The sequence below is a fragment of the Panicum virgatum genome, chromosome 8N, assembly GCF_016808335.1.
Source record: "Panicum virgatum strain AP13 chromosome 8N, P.virgatum_v5, whole genome shotgun sequence".
Taxonomy (NCBI): domain Eukaryota; kingdom Viridiplantae; phylum Streptophyta; class Magnoliopsida; order Poales; family Poaceae; genus Panicum; species Panicum virgatum.
In genome coordinates, this window is record NC_053152.1 from 29,046,198 (window position 1) to 29,065,767 (window position 19,570).

General features: G+C 42.3%; 1 long non-coding RNA gene across 1 annotated transcript; it reads right to left on the bottom strand.

Annotated features, from left to right (window-relative positions):
• Positions 1 to 264: 264 nt before the first annotated feature.
• LOC120684609 lies at positions 265 to 1,352 on the bottom strand. Its single transcript, XR_005679368.1, has 2 exons — positions 1,223 to 1,352; positions 265 to 354 (listed from the first exon to the last, which is right to left on the bottom strand). It is a non-coding gene; the product is annotated as an uncharacterized LOC120684609 (long non-coding RNA).
• Between the last annotated feature and the right edge of the window lie 18,218 nt (positions 1,353 to 19,570).

A 19,570-nucleotide genomic window follows, 5' to 3' on the forward strand; every position in this document is an offset into this window, starting at 1 on the left:
TGTCATCACTTGAACCTAAAAGACTGAGTATATCATCTAAGCAAACACATTAGTTCAAGTGTTGCGTGTGTCATCAATCGCCAAAACATTATATTGAAATATGGCATGAGAGGCCATTTTCGCTACAATCTCCCCCTTTTTGGTGATTGATGACAACACAACCAAAGCAAGCAAGATAAATTGCAAGAATATGAAATTGATACAAATTTGAAAAGTTAGAAACTACTTAGCTTGCTTGGATGACATTTCAATGCTCATTTTTTTAAAAAAGCCCTTGATACTAAATGTAGAAAGAATTGTGGAACAATGGCTTGTGTGAGGTTTGAACCATATGAGCAATGAAAGTTTTTGTACCTTAGTCCATGGGATCATCAAATTGCACTTCTCCCCCACATTGACTAAGTACCTCCCCCTATCACCATGCATCCTTTTGCATTGCATTTTCCATTCCTCCCCCTTGCTAATGGCATCACTTGCTTGCTTTTAGGGTACATTTTCTCCCCCTTTGTCATCAAACACCTAAAAGCTTCATAACCACTAGCAACAAGGATCATTAGTAGCAAAAGAAATTCACTAGTGATAGAGTGTTATACCAACTAGATTAGGCATATCTCCCATTGTTTGAACAAGCTCCCCCTTTTTCAAAACTTGTGGCACCTCCTATCTTGACATCCATTGTAATACCAATTGTGACTTGTAGGGGTAGTGTTCAAAAGAAAATGAATTCATGGAGATAGCTTTAGGTGACTAGCCATGCCTCCCTATATCATTTATCTCTTTAACCTTTTGGGAGTTATGGCTTGGTCTTCTTCCCTTGTCCAATCTTTCTTGATCCATTGATACCAAATGTAAGGTTAATTGCAATGTGTATTATCTTGATATCGAGGGATTGAGTGTATTACCATATGGACAAAAAGGAGTGTGACTACAACAAATAGCACTTGTAAAGCATGTTAGTCACAAAAACACAAGCTATACAGTTAGCTCCCCCTAAATATGTGCAATAGTGTTTGAATCACTTAATCAAATGTATGCACTTGTAATTCACATAATGGGGATCAAACTCTATAACTTGAATAACATGACACCAAATGAATACCAAAAATAGGATTGATACCGATTGTAGACTTTGGTATTTTCTTTCGACAATATGTGTCATGGAGAAGCAACGGTTTTTCGCCCATGTAGGTTGCACTAGATAAGAAGTTAGTACCAAAACAACCTACCATATGATATTTCTAGGAAGGCATAAAAGATACCAAATGTAAATACCAATTGTAAAGATAAGATCATGCATTCCTAGAGAGGCATTGAGCTACAATGATGCATGAAGGATATCAAATGAATTTGAGATAATCCTTTTACCTTGCTCATTACCTCATATGTAGGGGAGGGGAATTTGGGTTACTAATCTTTAATCCATAACTTGGCTTTCCTTTATCTTTGCATGATGCATCCCTACTTATGCATCCCAAACCTTGTCAAGCCTCCAAATTCCCCGTAGCTTGGATGCTTACCACCATATAATGATGACTTGGCCTCCCTCTAAAACATTGATTCCCCCTTTGATTCTCCCTCATTACTTGATTCACTTTGGTATTTCTCCCTCTTCGGGATATGCTTCCTCTCCTTGAGAAAATACCTTGATTTGATCCACATTTGTCCCTCTTTGGAATCAAATTACTTAAAAGGTCTTGCTTCTAAAAGGTCTTGCAAAATAATATAGCTCAAAAGAAGATTAGTATCCTAGGGAGTTAGCTCCATGACTCATGATCCAATTGTATGATATCAATGAAGATACCAATTGAGAATTTACTATGGTGGATCACAAAATCACGAAACTAGCATGACATGAGCTAAGCTTTCCACAAGTATGTGCATAAAGTGATAATGTGAAAATCAAGTGCACAACTAGATGTTATAACTAGAAAGCTTAGATCATATCATGCACGGAGGTAGCTCTAAAAAGGATAAGAAATTGACAATTATACCAATTGAATGAGTTTAGAACCTAGCATACCTCCGGGGGAACAACTTAGTTTACCTTGTATGTACCAAATTGAAAGTCTTTGAAGGAAGAGTACTTGGTACACCAAGGTTGAGCAAGTGTATGAGCACATAGCCTATGAACTTAGATATGAGCATTTAAGTTCAATAAAGCATGGCTCAACATGCATGAAGGCACAATTTATCTAACCACTCTTATAGAGTTGTTTGTTCACATTGATTGTGAGAAACATTCTCTTAGAGTGTTAACTCCACGTGAGACTACAAAAGATAAGCTAGCAAACATGTTAGTCTCAAAATCACAAACCATAGAGTGAACTCCCCCTAAATGTGTGCATTTAGTGTTTGAATCACCAAGAAAATGTATGCACATTGATTTTGACACAATTGGGAAGTTTACCCTATAGTTTGTGTTCATGGTACACATATGAAATACATACCTCATGAAGTACATGTACCATGGAAGGTAACCTTGTGTAGCTTTCTACACACTTGTTAAACCATGTAGGTTGCTCATGGGTTAGAGTCATGGCACAAGCAACCCACCATATATGACACTAGGAGATGCAAAACAAGCAAACATCCTAGCAAAAGCAATGGAGCTACATGATGCTTGAATTGAAATCTAGCTACCATTACCTTATGGGGAACTTGGGCAACAAATGTCCAAGTTGTGAGCTTAGCTTGTTTTGGCTTGAACCTTCACTTTAACTTGTAAGCTAAGCATCCAAATCCCCCGTTGCACTTGTTTGGTGCCTAAGTCTTAGGAACCCAAACCTTTTGAGAGCCATCCATGGTATGAATAATATCCTTGGGCACCCAAATAGGTTGGTTCCATCCATATGTTCTCCACCCCATGACATGAGCCACCACCTTGCCATTCTTCTTCTTTTCAAGTATGTAGTGGTTGCTCTTTTGCTTATTCTTGTGGGTGGGCTTGGTGTACATGTAGGACGCCTTCAAGTATGGAGATGTGCTTTTCTTGATCTCCTTAGCCTTCTTGTTCTTGTTCAAGTTCTTGGGCTTGCTATTTTCTTTGCCCTCTTTCTCCTTGCATTGGTAGGACTTGTGGCCTTCTTTGTGACACTTGAAACAAGTCACGGTTTCTCCCTTCTCAAGCTTCTTCACGCCCGCGTAGGTGTTATCTTGAGAAGGTTGGACTTGCTCTTGAGTGTACTTTCCTTTGAGCCGCCTCAAGTCCGTCATTAGCTTTTCTATCTCTTGTTTAAGCTCATCATTTTCCTTAGCAATGAGATCATCACAAGTTTCTACAATCACATTCTCATTGCAAGGGGTTAGATCACAAGAGGTAGACGCATCTACCTTGTCAAAAGAGATAGCACAAGGAATATTGCAAGGAAATGATTTATCCGATGATGATTCACTTTTAGACTCAAGACTCTCATATTTCATTTTAAGTTCTTTATGCTCATTGTCTAACAAATTGAATTTGTTTAGCAAGTTCTCATATCTTGAGACAAATGAAGCATGAAGTTTTTCTTTACTCTTGAGAGCTTTGATTTCTTCATTTTGTTTAATGAGATATTCTTGTTGATTATGGAGGAGTGTCATCATCTCACAAAGTTCATTGGTTTCAACATCGGATTCATCATTTGAGGAGGAGTCATCACTTACATCGTTATTACCTAGTGCCATAAGACACATGGGTGGTGGTGACAATCTCCGAGGGCGATGGGTGGTGGAGCTCTTGGAATTTTTCTTGTGACTTGAGCTTTCACCACTTTTCTTGGGCTTGTGGATGGCGGAGAGAGCTTGGGCTCTTGACTTGTTCTTTTTCTTTGCCATCTTCTCTATCCCAACCGCACTCCCTTTAATGAGTGTTTTGTACCCAAGCTCATAGAGCTCATGTACATGCTTGGCAATCTTGCGGTTGTGGTATAGCACGGCCCTTGGGTATTCTTCATCACTTGAACTTGATTCATCATCACTATCTTCGTCATCCTCTTCTTCTTGTTCACTTTCACTTGAGCTTGATGAGTCTTGTCGCCTTGGTTGATGCTTGCATGAGTGTTTGGCGGCGAGACTCTTTTTGCTTGAAGGAGAGGTGGACTCTTGCTCTTTCTTCTTTGTCATCCCCATACTATACTCATGGGCGATGATTTGATTGATGACTTGGTTTGGTGTAAGCTTGACCAAGTCTTCCTTTTGCAAGATCGTGTTGATGATGTTGTAGTCGGGTTTGCGAAGGCTTCGGAGAATCTTGCGGTTAATTTCCCCATTATCAACTTGATTGAGACCTAAGGCATTAATTTCATTGACAAGAGTATTTAATCGTGAGTACATGTCATGAGCATTTTCATTCGGAAATTGCTTAAAGCTACTTAGCTCCTCGCCGAGAATATGGTATTTTTGATTGGCCACATCCTTTGTGCCCTCATGATTCTCGACAATTTGCTTCCATAGCTTATGAGCATTTTCATTAGCAAACACATTAGTTCAAGTGTTGCGTGTGTCATCAATCGCCAAAACATTATATTGAAATATGGCATGAGAGGCCATTTTCGCTACACTGTGGAGAAGAGCCGATTCGGGTGAGATTAAATAGTGAAAAGATGGAAGACGGATCGGCAGTTTCACATTCTACGAGGAGCCAGTTGCAGAGACGTTGCGTCTTCCTTGGTGGTTGCAATGTGGTTAATGAACATTAACGGGAAGACGGAGCGACGGATTGGTTTTGGAACTATCATTGCCAAAACCAGGGGGGCATGTGTTATCGCCATAAATTAACAGGGTTAATTTATGGGCCGAAATCAAGATGGGCTTAAAGCAAAAGATGAGGAAGGCTTGTAAATCGGCTCCTGCGTGAGCATATGGGCCACATTGGCCGTGTATCCTTAGATTCAGTTTAAGGTTAGAGATAGAGTCCAATCGGGACAAGATTAGTTTAGATTGTTTCCCAAGTCTCCGGACTAAAAATATGTATCCTTTCTTATTCATGAAAGAGCGTCATCACGACTCGCAAACAACAACTCTCGGCGCATCGCCATCCCTAACCCTAGGGTTTCATCCAAGTAAGTGTCATGCTGCCCTGATCGCCTCTTGCGATCAGGGCAGTATTGTTCTTGCTTTTACCTTGGTATTACTCGTACTGAAGCGTTTTTGATGGCGAGTAGTACTAGTTATCTACGAATATGCATGGCTTTTAGTAGATCCATTGTGCTTTGTTGCTTATCATCTACGAATATCATGTTGTCTCTGTGCAATAACGTTCCAATCTCATGCTAGTTCTTATTGTATAGAATTAGTCGCACAGGGACAACACCCTGCTTCTTTCATGTTTAGTAGATCCGATCTGTTATGGTTTGCTCTTATCTTAAGAGTTGGCATAATATCTGCTAGGTTAGGCCTTGCAAACGGATTGGATGATCCGGTGGCGTAGTAGATGCTTTATCTTAGCCTTGATAGGGATTGTTCCGGGAATCGGCTCTTGCTAGTTCTTAGGCCTCTGTTTTAGGTTGTGGTTTAGTTATTTGTTACGTTCGCTAGGCCCAGTCACGTGTAGGATGTTCCGATCTAGCAGTGAAGCTGTTACCATCGTGGATTAGATCAACTAGATTTGACTGCAGCAGTTTTATAGTAATTTGCTTTATTTATCATATCCGGATACAACCAGATCCTGTCTGACACCGGGACTCGATCGGCTCTTCAAAGCCGATGCAAGAGTCGTCCCGGGGAGCCGACCACGGCTCGGACTTACGTTTACACGTGTCTTTGTATGCAGGAAACTGTTCGGAGCACGTCTGCACCCTCCTGATCGGGTATAGGTCAGGTGGCACGCCCGGTTTTGACACCTCCTCCGGGCGCGTGACGGAAATTGCATGCCGTCGACGAGGGAGCAGTGCCTCTAGCGCCCTAGTAACCTCCCGGCTCTTCGTGTTGCCCGTCGTTGCTCGCCGGTGGGTTTCGGTCGACAACACATGCAAAACAATGCAAACGGGGTGGATGAATGCATTTAAACAAACATGCCATGGTTTAAGAAAAAAGAAATTAAATGAGTGATGAGATGCATGAAAATCTAGTCTTCAGCTTTTGCTCGTAGCATCGACTATCTAACAAAAACACCATACAGACTGGCATAGCCAACATATGATGCCGAGAAGGTCCCGTTTAACATCCGTCTACCACGAAGCTAGACTAGAAGCATCGAATAGATAGGCAACAATAAAATTGTCATCTACCTAGACTAGGAGCCACCCGAGGAAAGCACTAGATTTATGATGAATTACAAACATGCAGTGGTGAAAATGAACTTGGGAATCAAATGTTTTTGGATTGGTTCTCTTACCTTGATCGATTCATCACACACAATTTATGATTGAAATTGTGAGTGAGGCAATGTAGTCGTTCCGTCACGTATGACGGTCTTATTTTCTCGTGACGGCGACCTTATCTCCATCAACATAGAGTTAGTGTGTATACATATATACCTATCTATGAGATGGTAGGGTGGTGGTTTGATTATTCAAGAAAGATTAGGCATCCTGGGCTCGTAAAGATACTCTTTTTTTTTATATGTCCACAAAAGCTAGTGGTAAACTAGGCTAGCAGATATCAAGGTAAATATCAAAATCTTTACACCAATTTCTTCTCCGGCAACAGCACCAAAAACCTTGTTGGCATTTGTTAATGCAAACAGATAAATCCGCAAGCGAGCGAATGCCGTTGTAGCTTTCAACCAAGAGTATTCCAGGGTATCGTATTTATCCTCGGGGAAGCAATGGTTAAAGAGGTTGATAAATAGCCATCACGTAAATGCTAGCTAGTATACCAACTAGACTAATATGGGGTATAATGTGGAATAGGAGTTTTGTATAAATGACACACACAGGTGAACTCCATGATAAGATAGCAGAGCAAACAAGCATAGCTAGGAGGTCAACGAGAGAGGTCAAGGTTCCTATTTACTTCTCCATTACAATGGTTCTACTCTAGTTCATAACAAAGGGGTTAACTAAGCAAAAGCCAAACATAGCGATCACACCTTAGCACATCGGAGCGACGGTACCTTTCCGATCCTCGAAAAGACTGGGAAGGGGTGATTGGGGTCAGGCCGCCAATAGCCCTACGAAAACACCAACCCAAACGTGGTGGAATACAAAGGCCTGGTCAGAGCTGTCACCTCCGGGGCTACCATAACTATCCGTGGGATTGGGCGCAACCTCAGGTAACCGATAGTCTAGACACCACTTCTACACTATCGATTACTACTCAAGCCACATATGAAAACAAGAGCATTCAGTCGAACGGAGATCCCATGCCAAAATATAAACACTACACTTAACCATGCTTAACTAACCCACTAAGGTATGAAATAGATAACCATGAAGACATTTCAGTAAATAGAGAAGATAAAGATAAAGCACTTGAGTCTTACAAAGGCTCTTTCAGAACTTTGTACTACTCTCCCTATCTCCCAACTCCAGCTAGTACTACACTACTACATCTTTGGAATGGTGGTGTTGCTCCTTGGTGGTGTGTGTTGTGAGGGGTGAGGGAGGCCCCTTTTATAGCCCAAGGAGGTCGGTTCTTGCCAGAATTAAATATGGAAACACTAGGTACCACCTTCAAGAGGAAAAGGATGATCATCTCATCAAAGCTCGAGCCATTTGGCACCAACATGGGGCCGGGTGACCAAGGGGTTTGGCCAGCTCCCGGGTGCCGCCTCTGTAGGATCAAGAACACCGACTAGAGGAGGGGTGAATAGGCGGTTTAAAATCTAAAACCAACAACACTAGAGAAATTTAATTAGTAACAAAGGAAAGCCCCATGTCATGCTACTACTATCTCTAGATGGGTTTGCAACCTAGGGTGACAAGATACAAATCAAGCTCTAGTAAAGTAAATTGCTCAAAGTAAAAACAAGAATTAAAGTGAGCAAGAGAAGTAACCAAGCTTGACACAAGAATTTATCCTGTGGTGTCGATGACTTGCCGGTCACCCCTAATCCACGTTGAGGTGGATTCTAAGAATCTACCGCTCCTCTATCAAGAATCTCTTGATCTTGAGCCGGCTTGAATCAAGGAACCGCTCCACACCTCGATTCCACTAGAGTTGCTCTTCACCACTCCGGTGAGGTGAGCACAAGACCTCTCACAACCGAAATCGGGGCTCCTCAACAATCTCCTTGGAGGAGCTCCATGAAATCCTCTTCTCCAAGCTGTCTAGGGAGCGGCAACTCCCAAGAGTAACAAGTCGATGATGCTTGCTTGAAGTTTCCCTAGTGCCACAAAGCTCAAACTCTTGATGCAATGCACTAGGAAGCCCTCACACCCTCAAGAATGCAATCTCTAAGCAAGTGTGTGTGAGAGAGGGATGCCTTAGCTCTATGGTGTCAAGTATGCAGTCCAAATGGCCAAGAGAGTAACCCAATGGCCGGGCATTGGGTATATATAGACATCCCTTCAAAAACTAGCCGTTACACTCTTTTCTGTGAAGTCGAGAACCGTCCGCGGTTCAAAAACCAGACTGTCCGCCGTTATAAATCAGAGAGTCAGAGTGCATTTAATGCGTGTCAGAACTAGCCATTACAGCCCTGGCGGACCGTCCGCACCCCAGGGGCGGACCGTCCGCACCCCAGGGGCGGACCGTCCGCACCCCAGGGGCGGACCGTCCGCAGTTATGTGTTCCACACCACCAGAGACGAACATCGTCTCTGGTACAACTTTGAAAAAGGGTGGCGGACCGTCCGCGCCCTAAGGGCGGACCGTCCGCAGTTCATCCTTGAAATCCACCAGAGACAACAATGTCTATGGTACAAACTATCAAAAAGCCGGCGGACCGTCCGCTCCCCCGGGGTGCGGACCGTCCGTCGCACAGATCATAACCTCAACCAGAGAAAACACCCTCTCTGGTACAATTTGAGTTAGAGCTGCGGACCGTCCGCCCACCTGGACCGGACTGTCTGCCAGTCAAATCTAATTTCCACCAGAGCCAAACATGCTCTCTGGTACGAGTGCGGACCGTCCGCTCTCTATGGAGCGGACTGTCCGCGCTTGTGCAGTTAGCTCTCAAACTTGATCTTTTTCAAATCTTTTCAAAACGTCGTTAGCCCTCATGCATGCACCTAGATATTTTGAGCAAAATGGCACTAACGGCCCGTCAAGCAAGAGTACTCGACCCCTCTTGATAGTACGGCTATCTATCCAACAAATCCGGTCACTTTTCATCCACTAAACACCTTGTGACCGGTAAAATACAAAACCCCTATTTTATACCTTTGCCTTGAGCCCGAGCTTTGCTCATCATCTCCAAAACTCCACACGTTCACAACCAAATCTCTTTCATCCGTGGATCAACCTATACTTATTATCTCAAATGAAATCGTTAATCCACAAACCGTTGTCATTAATTACCAAAACTCAAATTAGGGGCCTAGATGCTTTCAGCCTCTCGCGCTGCCTTTCGTCCTGGACACTTCCAGGTGGGCCCCCATCTTGTGTATGTCAGTGCCGGTGCTTTGTATGTCGGTTTTCTCTGTCAAATGTGCCCTTCTTGTAATTGTCACGCAGGATTGGATCTTTTATGCATTTGTGTTGCGTCTTGTGTATGTTTTCATCTTATTTCACGTATGGGTGCCTGCAAATCACAATTCATCAAAACTTGTGGAATTGATTAGCTAAGCCCAGCAACTAAGTTTGGTGAATGGAATGTTATGAAATACTGCAGAAGTTGATGGTCTAATTTTGCACTTAAGGACCGTCAACATGCACCGATGACTCTCCTCTTCGCCAAGACGAAGAGGGATAGATACTTCCATGCACCCTTGTCCATTTGGATGCTCATTCTTTCTCCTGGGGCCGATCAGTACCGAACGCCGAATAGAATTCCATAATACCAAGGCATAGTCATTTCCTTATATTATTAGATAGCTTCGAGGTGAAAACCAATGACCCGAAGATGGTGTCCTGCATAAGACTTAGATAACTGAGACCCCATATAAGAATTTGCTTCGTGGTGAAAGCCAATAGCCCCGAAGGAGGATCTTTCATAAGACGTAGATAACTGGAGGTCCATATAAAATTGGTTTTGCTTAGAGGTGAAAACCCATACCCGAAGGTAGTATCATTAGTGAAAACATGGAGCCCAATGAAAAATAGTGTCTCCGAAGGCCATTAATTAGCTTGATTGTATTATAGCAACCGAAGACCATTGCCCAGAGACATGAGCTGGTCATGCCTGGACAATGGTTCCCTATTACATATTTGGAAATCCCCCTTCGCTGATTATTCATTGCTTTCCTGCAATGGAGTGGCCGAAGTCAACAGTAGCCCCCTTCCGAGGGTCGATTAATAATCCACCGAAGCCTTCAAAAGTGCCTTTGGTGAGACTGTATATAGTTCTGTCATTCTGACCAATGCTTAAATTGAAACCCAGCAACAATGAAGATCGAAGGGCCCTTGGTAGCTATCGAAGCCCAATTAGGATGCTGAAGTCCCCCCCTCCCCCCCGTTTTTTTAATAATGATACTGTTCTAAACTAGTTTCCGAAGCCCACTGCAGTTTTCTTATATCTAGTATTGAAATCGAAGCCTTTTGGCAAGCTCGTTTATTTTATGGAACCGAAGCCCAATGAAGCCCCCACTTTATTGACCGAAGGCCTCTAGGTTTCAGCGCCCAAATAAAAGACCGAAGGCCCTGGTGGCAACCGAAGTCCAACAACAGTAAAGACCGAAGGCTGTAGCTTGTCATTTCTAGAACCTAGAGCCCAATAGGATACTGTAGCTGAAACTCAATGATTGGCTTGATCATACTACCACAGCCGAAGGCCATTATTTGTTGTTTTGACCGAAGTTCAGTCAAGAAAAGACACCAATATTGAAATCGAAGTTCAGCCGCCCGATGGCATGAACCGAAGTCAGACTTGCAGCAGTAATCTGACGATAACAAGAGCCCACCAATTCTATCGAAGCCTAGTAAAACATTAAATGCCAAAGGCAATGATCCTAGCTCAGGTTGTCGAAGCACAATACGACTGAGGCATAGCCTGCAGGTTGGTTTGCTTGCCAGCCGAAGCGGCGAGAAAGGCTAATGGCCGTAAATGGTGGTTTAGTTTGAGCTCGCATGATTACATGACAATATATGTAACAAGAACTGGCGAAGCCATAAAACCGAAGCTCATGAACCGAAGAGGAGACTGAATATCTCATGCTGACTTGAGCATAGAACTGACTTGAGGATAGAACACGCCTGAGGTAAGTTTAATTCCGAAGGGTAGAAGCCAACACCGAGTCACTGACGAAGGGTGGAAAAAAAATCATTCCGAAGTGGGATCACTCGGCAAAAAATTGTTTCGAAAGGGCTAAAATAATCAATCCTGAGGCACAACTGAAGGGTGAAAAATTCATTTCGAAGGCCTCGTCGCTCAAGAAAAACGAAGCCCAATCATTCGATCGATCATACATAGTTATGTACCGAAGCAAGTTGAACTGATTCACTGCTTTAGCATTGGCATAGATCTCAGCAGTCCACTGTCGGCTAGGAAGATCTAGCCCCATCAGATCTGTAACATCATCCTCAACTTCCTCATTCTCTTCCTCTGAAGATTCATCACCAACATCACCCACTGAAGATGCTGCAGCCATCTCACTGAGATTGGGAGCATAGTCCACATCATCTGAGTCATCACTGTCTCTTTGTCTTTTGGAAGTCATAGCCTTCTTGATTTTGGAAGCAGTGGCCTTGAGGACCTTCCGGGGTGGCCTAAGATCAAGATTTAACCATAAGAACAATTACTAAAGCAATGGAACCAATCCACAATGATATAAGTCAGTTCAGCAGGTATCTGAAAAATCTGACACTGGCGGACCGTCCACACTTCTGAAAGCGGACCGTCCGTGGTTCATGAACCACCACGGCGGACCATCCGCGTTCAGTAGGCGGACTATCCGCGACCCATCTGTTCTACGTAGGAACACAAAATCGCCCCCAACTTTGATTCACCCATATTTTGAGTTTTGATTCAAATCCACCAACCAGATTTTAACTATAGCATCTCCTCATCACTAGGAACAAGATCCCCCAAGTATTTTCAAGAATCCATGGTCCAAAAACAGATCAGAGCATCTAACCCTAACTCTTTCCAATAAAGAAATCCAGGAACAAGAGTTAAGGATTCGTCAAAATACCGAGAGGACATGATGTACAATCTTGAGAAGAGTCCGGGGATGTTCTCGGACCGTTCGGGAACCACGCCAAAAAGCCTTGACCTTGTCGTCTCCCCCACGTGCTTGAGAGAGAAAGAGAGAGAGCTTTTGGATGAGGTGTGTGGTTTGGTGGGGGGTAGTGAGAGGGACACCCATTATAAGTCATGTCTGGCCGGCCCCACCATTCTATCCAGTCGCGGACTGTCCGCGGTATCCTGGTGGACCGTCCGCCTATGAATTTTTACACTGACACCCGACTGAAGCTGCCTCTGGCAAATTCTGCCCAACACAAGCGGACCGTCCGCGGTCCTTTGGCAGACCGTCCGCAGTGTATTTTTGCGATTAAGAACTTCTCTGCAGAGCCTCTAGTGAACAAGTCTCATGAACGGCGGATTGTCCGCCTCTTACCCGCGGACCGTCCGCTGTACCAAATTTCAGCCAGCCCAGAATTTTGCCAACTTTCTCAATTCCAAATTCAATTTGGGATCATTGCTCATATAAAAATCCAAAAATCTCAAATCTTGCATGAAAACCTTCAAAGGACTCATATGAGCAAGTTACAACAAGAATTCAAAAATAAATCGAGTAAAATCATGAAAACTCATAAATGGCTCAAAAATACCTCAAAAATTCAGAAAAAAAGAAAAAGAGTGCATGAAAGAACCATATGCCATATGTGCTAGTTTTCAAGCCACATTTGAGAAGTCAATGATATTTAACTCATTTCTTAACTTGCAAAACCGAGATTCATCCAAAGGCTTGGTAAATATATCGGCTAATTGATCATCCGTGCCAATACCATCAATTTTGATATCACCCTTGTTCACATGATCTCTAAGAAAATAATGGCGGATATCAATATGCTTGGTTCTTGAATGTTGAACCGGATTAGTAGCAATCTTCACGGCACTTTCATTATCACACAACAAGAGAATTACATCAAATTTCACACCATAGTCAAGAAGAGTTTGCTTCATCCATAACAATTGTGCACAACAACTTCTGGCCGAAATATATTCCGCTTCGGCGGTTGAAAGAGCCACGGAATTTTGCTTCTTTGATGACCAAGATACAAGAGATCTTCCAAGAAATTGACAACCACCGAAGGTGCTTTTCCTATCAACCTTGCACCCCGCATAATCCGAATCCGAGAATCCAACCAAATCAAAATGAGCACCCTTGGGATACCATAAGCCAATATTAGGAGTATATTTCAAGTATCTCAAGATCCTTTTGACTGCGGTCAAATGACATTCTCTAGGTGCGGCTTGAAATCGTGCACACATGCAAACACTAAACATGATGTCGGGCCTAGATGCGGTCAAATAAAGCAAACTACCAATCATAGAACGGTAAAACTTTTGCTCAACCGGGTTACCTCCCTCATCTAGGTCGAGATGCCCATTTGTGGCCATAGGAGTCTTGATTGGTTTTGCATCTTCCATACCAAATTTCTTCAAGAGATCCTTCACATATTTTGATTGACACACAAAGGTGCCTTCCTTGAGTTGCTTGATTTGAAGTCCAAGAAAAAAACTCAATTCACCAATCATGGACATCTCAAATTCCCTAGACATCATTTCACCAAATTCCTCACAAAAACTTGGGTTAGTTGAACCAAAGATAATATCATCAACATAAATTTGACAAACAAACAAATCCTTACCAACAAAGTAGTGTCAACCTTACCAATTTTGAAGCCCTTAGAATAAGAAAGTCTCTCAATCTTTCATACCAAGCTCGTGGAGCTTGCTTAAGACCATAAAGAGCTTTAGAGAGCTTGTATACATGATTTGGCTTCCTGGGATCTTCAAAACTGGGAGGTTGCTTAACAAAAACAAGTTCACTAATCTTACCATTCAAGAAAGCATTTTTCACATCCATTTAAAAAAGTTTTATGTTGTGAGAGCAAGCATAAGCTAATAAAATTCTAATAGCTTCTAATCTAGCAACGGGAGCGAAAGTTTCACCGAAATCCAAACCTTCGACTTGAGTGAATCCTTGAGCTACCAATCTTGCCTTGTTTCTCACAACCATTCCATCTTCATTTTGCTTGTTTCTAAAGACCCATTTAGTGCCAATAACATTATAATTCTTGGGCCTCTCAACTAGATCCCAAACTTGATTCTGGGAGAAATTATTTAATTCTTCATGCATAGCATTCACCCAATCTGGATCTCTCAATGCTACATCTACACGGTTAGGTTCAAGAAAAGATACAAAAGAATAATGTTCACAAAATGAAGCAATGCGAGATCGAGTTTGGACACCCTTACTAATATCACCCATGATTTTATCCACCGGGTGATCCTTTGCAAGAATATGATGAATTCTTTGAGGAACAATGGGTTCTTGAGTTGATGGAGAAGGTGTACTAGATGAACCAACTTGATCTTGTACTTGAGAATCATCATTATTTGAATCTTGTACAATTTGTTGTGCTTGATCATTTGATATAGAAGTTGAAGGATTAACTCTAATAGAGATAGAAGGACCATCTTCATCTTCATCTTCTTCTCTTGGTCTAACATCACCAATTGACATATTTTTCATTGCATTTCTCAAACCATCACTTCTCACATCATCAAGATTTTCTTGTTCATTATGAGACCCATTGGTTTCATCAAACTCAACATCATATGCTTCTTCAACAATGCCATGTGTTTTGTTGTAGACCCGATAAGCCTTGCTACAAGATGAATACCCAAGAAGAAAACCCTCATCACATTTGCTTTGAAACTTTGGTAACCGAGTTCCCTTCTTAAGAATATAGCATTTGCAACCAAACACTCTAAAATATGAGATATTTGGCTTTCTTCCAATGAGCAACTCATATGGAGTCTTGTTATGAAATCTATGGCAATACAATCTATTAGAGGCATGACAAGCCGTGTTGATTGGTTCGGCCCAAAAGCTATCCGAAACATTGTATTCGGAGAGCATTGATCTTGCCATATCAATCAAGGTTCTATTTTTCCTCTCAACAAGATCATTTTGTTCCGGAGTGTACTTGGTTGAGAATTAATGTTTGATTCCTTTCTCATCACACCATTCCTCAACTCTTGTGTTCCTAAACTCACTTCCATTGTCACTCCTCACTTTCTTCATCTTGAGCTCAAATTCATTTTCGGCCCTTGTCAAGAATTTCTTGAATGTGTCATATGTATCGGCCTTGTCATGAAGAAAGAAAACCCATGTATATCTTGAGTAATCATCCACTACCACAAGACAATAGCAATTTCCACCAATACTTCTATATGTTGTAGTACCAAATAAATCCATATGCAATAACTCCAATGGTCTCTCGGTTGACATAACACTCTTAGTAGGATGAGCATTTGCAACTTGCTTTCCGGCTTGACATGCACTACATAACTTATCTTTTTCAAACTTCACATTCTTCAACCCAACTACTAAGTCATGCTTCAAAAGTCGGTTGAGTTGCTTCATGCCAACATGACCAAGCCTTCTATGTCATAACCAACCCAAGGATGATTGAATGAATAAGCAAGTGGACAAGTTTGCCTCTTTAATAGCAAAATCCACAAGATATACATCTTCATGTCTAAATCCCGTAAAGATGTGATCTTTTCCATCCAAGCTAGTTACTACAACATCATCTTTAGTGAAACTACACTTATATCCAAAATCACAAAATTGAGTGACCGCTAAGAGATTAAACTTGAGAGAATCAACCAACAATACTTTCGAAAGAGAATGAACACTTGAGATAGGAATTGTACCAACTCCTTTGACTTTGCCCCGGCTATTGTCACCAAAGATGATGTCACTATAGCCACTCACATTTTCATCTAGAGAGGAAAACATCATTGGATCTCCGGTCATGTGTTGAGTGCATCCACTATCAAGCACCCAATGTCTTCCTCCGGACTTGTAATTCACCTACAAAAAGGAAGTAACTCTTTTAGGTACCCAAACTTTCTTGGGTCCTTGAACGTTAGTGACCAAGACTTTTGGCACCCAAATGGCATTCTTTTTAGCACCATCTATAGGTATCCCAATAAATTTTGCACTAACATTGCCATTTGAATTTCTCATAAGAATATAACTTGAATCAAAGGATATGACTTTCTTGTTGGTGCAATTCTTCTCAACATGACCAACCTTCTTGAATTTTTCACAATATGACTTACCACTACTCTTCACAAAAGTAGTTTTGGTTTGCACAAAAGCCTTCTTCCCTTTCTTAGGAATGTATCCAAACCCTTGCTTGTTCAAGGTGAACTTTTGGCTTGCCCAACAATGATTAAACTTAGCTCTACTATCATAGCACTTTCTCAAATCATTAGTTAAGCAAGTAATCTCTTTTTTTAACAAATCATTTTCCATAATGAGAGATTCATTGCAAGATGGGTTATCAATTTTGGTGCAAAAAGAACTAGTAGGGCTAGAGCCACAAGGTTTATCATCAATTAAATCACAACTAACACCAATGCTCAATGTTGCTTTTCTTTCATGATTAAGCAAGGTATTGTGAGCTTCCTCAAGCTTCTCATGAGTTTCTTTGAGATTCTCATGAGAAGTCTTTAGCTCCTCATATGAATCTTGAAGAGAAGTAAACTTCAACTTCAAGTCCTTTAACTTAGCCTTTTCCTTTGTCATGAATTCATCGGCATCATTGAGCATTTCAACAAGATCATCATATGAAAGTTCATCAAGTTCACCATCTTGTTGTACCTTTGCACCACCCTTTGCCATAAGACAATGTGGTGTAGAGAAGAGTGATGGAGCCTCCTTGATGGCAATCCCGGCAACTCCCTTGGATGGCTTGTCGTCATCATCATCATCATCATCATCATCATCAGAACTTGCATCGGAATCCCATTCAACAAAATAAGCTTGGCCATTCTTCTTCTTCTTGATGAACTTCTTCTTCTTCTTTTCATCATTTTTTTTGTCCTTCTTGTTCTTGTCATCTTTCTTGTTTGGACAATTGACAATGATATGACCTACTTCACCACATTGGAAGCAAGTCTTGTCCACAAAAGGATTTTTTCTTGATGATTGACCTCTCTTGCCAAAGTTCTTCTTGCTCATCATTCTATTGAATCTCTTGACAAAGAGAGCCATCTCCTCATCGATTCTTCTTCTTGGCACCCACTTTCTTCTTCATTTTTGCTATCTTGAGCTTTGAATGCCACACTTTTCTTTTTCATATCAATTTCTCCCCCATGAGCTTCATCTTGAAATTTCTTGAACATGTCATGGGTGAGAATTTCTCCCAATATTTGTGTGGGAGTTGCGGTCTTCATATTTGACCTTACAAGTAAGGTCACAATTGTGTCATATCTTTCCGGAAGACATCTAAGAAACTTGTTGTTGAAATCCCCATCCGGTACCTCAAATCCAAGTCCCTTGAGGTCATTCATAATGTCATTTAGCCGGTTGAACATCTCGGCTATACTCTCATCCTTCTTCATGGTAAATTCACTAAAATTGCCCTTAAGCAAATATAACCTGGCCTCCTTCACACTTGATGTGCCCTTATGAATTTCCATGAGCTTCTTCCATATGTCATTTGCATTTGTGAGGCTCTTGACTCTATTAAATTCAGTCACATCAAGAGCACTAAAGAGCACATTAACCCCTTGATCATCTAGTATCTCATTTTCCACATCTAGGGGTGTCAAACTCTTTGGGTCCAAAATGACATATCCATCACTTACTACTCTCCATAGCTTTCTACTCATGGCTTTGAGATGAGCCGACATCCTAGTCTTCCAATAATCATAATTGTTCCCATCAAAGAATGGTGGCTTCCCAACATGAATCCCATGATCCGTAGTCATTGTTCTACTCCAAGATGGTTAAATCCGCAATTAATGGAGTACTTAGCTCTGGTACCACTTGTAGGATCAAGAACACCGACTAGAGGAGGGGTGAATAGGCGGTTTAAAATCTAAAACCAACAACACTAGAGAAATTTAATTTGTAACAAAGGAAAGCCCTATGTCATGCTACTAGTAAAAACAAGATACAAATCAAGCTCTAGTAAAGTAAATTGCTCAAAGTAAAAACAAGAATTAAAGTGATCAAGAGAAGTAACCAAGCTTGACACAAGAATTTATCCTGTGGTGTCGATGACTTGCCGGTCACCCCTAATCCACGTTGAGGTGGATTCCAAGAATCAACCGCTCCTCTATCAAGAATCTCTTGATCTTGAGCCGGCTTGAATCAAGAAACCGCTCCACACCTCGATTCCACTAGAGTTGCTCTTCACCACTCCGGTGAGGTGAGCACAAGACCTCTCCCAACCGAAATCGGGGCTCCTCAACAATCTCCTTGGAGGAGCTCCACGAAATCCTCTTCTCCAAGCCGTCTAGGGAGCTACAACTCCCAAGAGTAACAAGTCGATGATGCTTGCTTGAAGTTTCCCTAGTGCCACAAAGCTCAAACTCTTGATGCAATGCACTAGGAAGCCCTCACACCCTCAAGAATGCAATCTCTAAGAAAGTGTGTGTGAGAGAGGGATGCCTTAGCTCTATGGTGTCAAGTATGCTGTCCAAATGGCCAAGAGAGTGACCCAATGGCCGGGCATTAGGTATATATAGACATCCCTTCAAAAACTAGCCGTTACACTCTTTTCTGCGAAGTCGCGGACCGTCCGCGGTTCAAAAACCGGACCGTCCGCCGTTATAAACAAGTGAGTTAGAGTGCATTTAATGCGTGTCAGAACTAGCTGTTACAGCCCTGGCGGACCGTCCGCGCCCCAGGGGCGGACCGTCCGCAGTTATGTGTTCCACACCACCAGAGACAAACATCATCTCTGGTACAATTTTGAAAAAGGCCGGCGGACCGTCCGCGCTCTAGGGGCGGACCATCCGTAATTCATCCTTGAAATCCACCAGAGACAACAATGTCTCTAGTACAAACTGTCAAAAAGCCGGCGGACCGTCCGCCCCCCAGGGGTGGACCGTCCGTCGCACAGATCATAACATCAACCAGAGAAAACACCCTCTCTGGTACAATTTGAGTTAGAGCTGTGGACCGTCCGCCCACCTGGGCCGGACTGTCCGCCAATCACATCTAATTTCCACCAGAGCCAAACATGCTCTCTGGTAAGAGTGCGGACCGTCCGCTCTCCATGGAGCGGACTGTCCGCGCTTGTGCAGTTAGCTCTCAAACTTGATCTTTTTCAAATCTTTTCAAAACGTCGTTAGCCCTCATGCATGCACCTAGATATTTTGAGCAAAATGGCACTAACGACCCGTCAAGCAAGAGTACTCAACCCCTCTTGATAGTACGGCTATCTATCCAACAAATCCGGTCACTTTTCATCCACTAAACACCTTGTGACCGGTAAAATACAAAACCCCTATTTTATACCTTTGCCTTGAGCCCGAGCTTTGCTCATCATCTCCAAAACTCCACACGTTCACA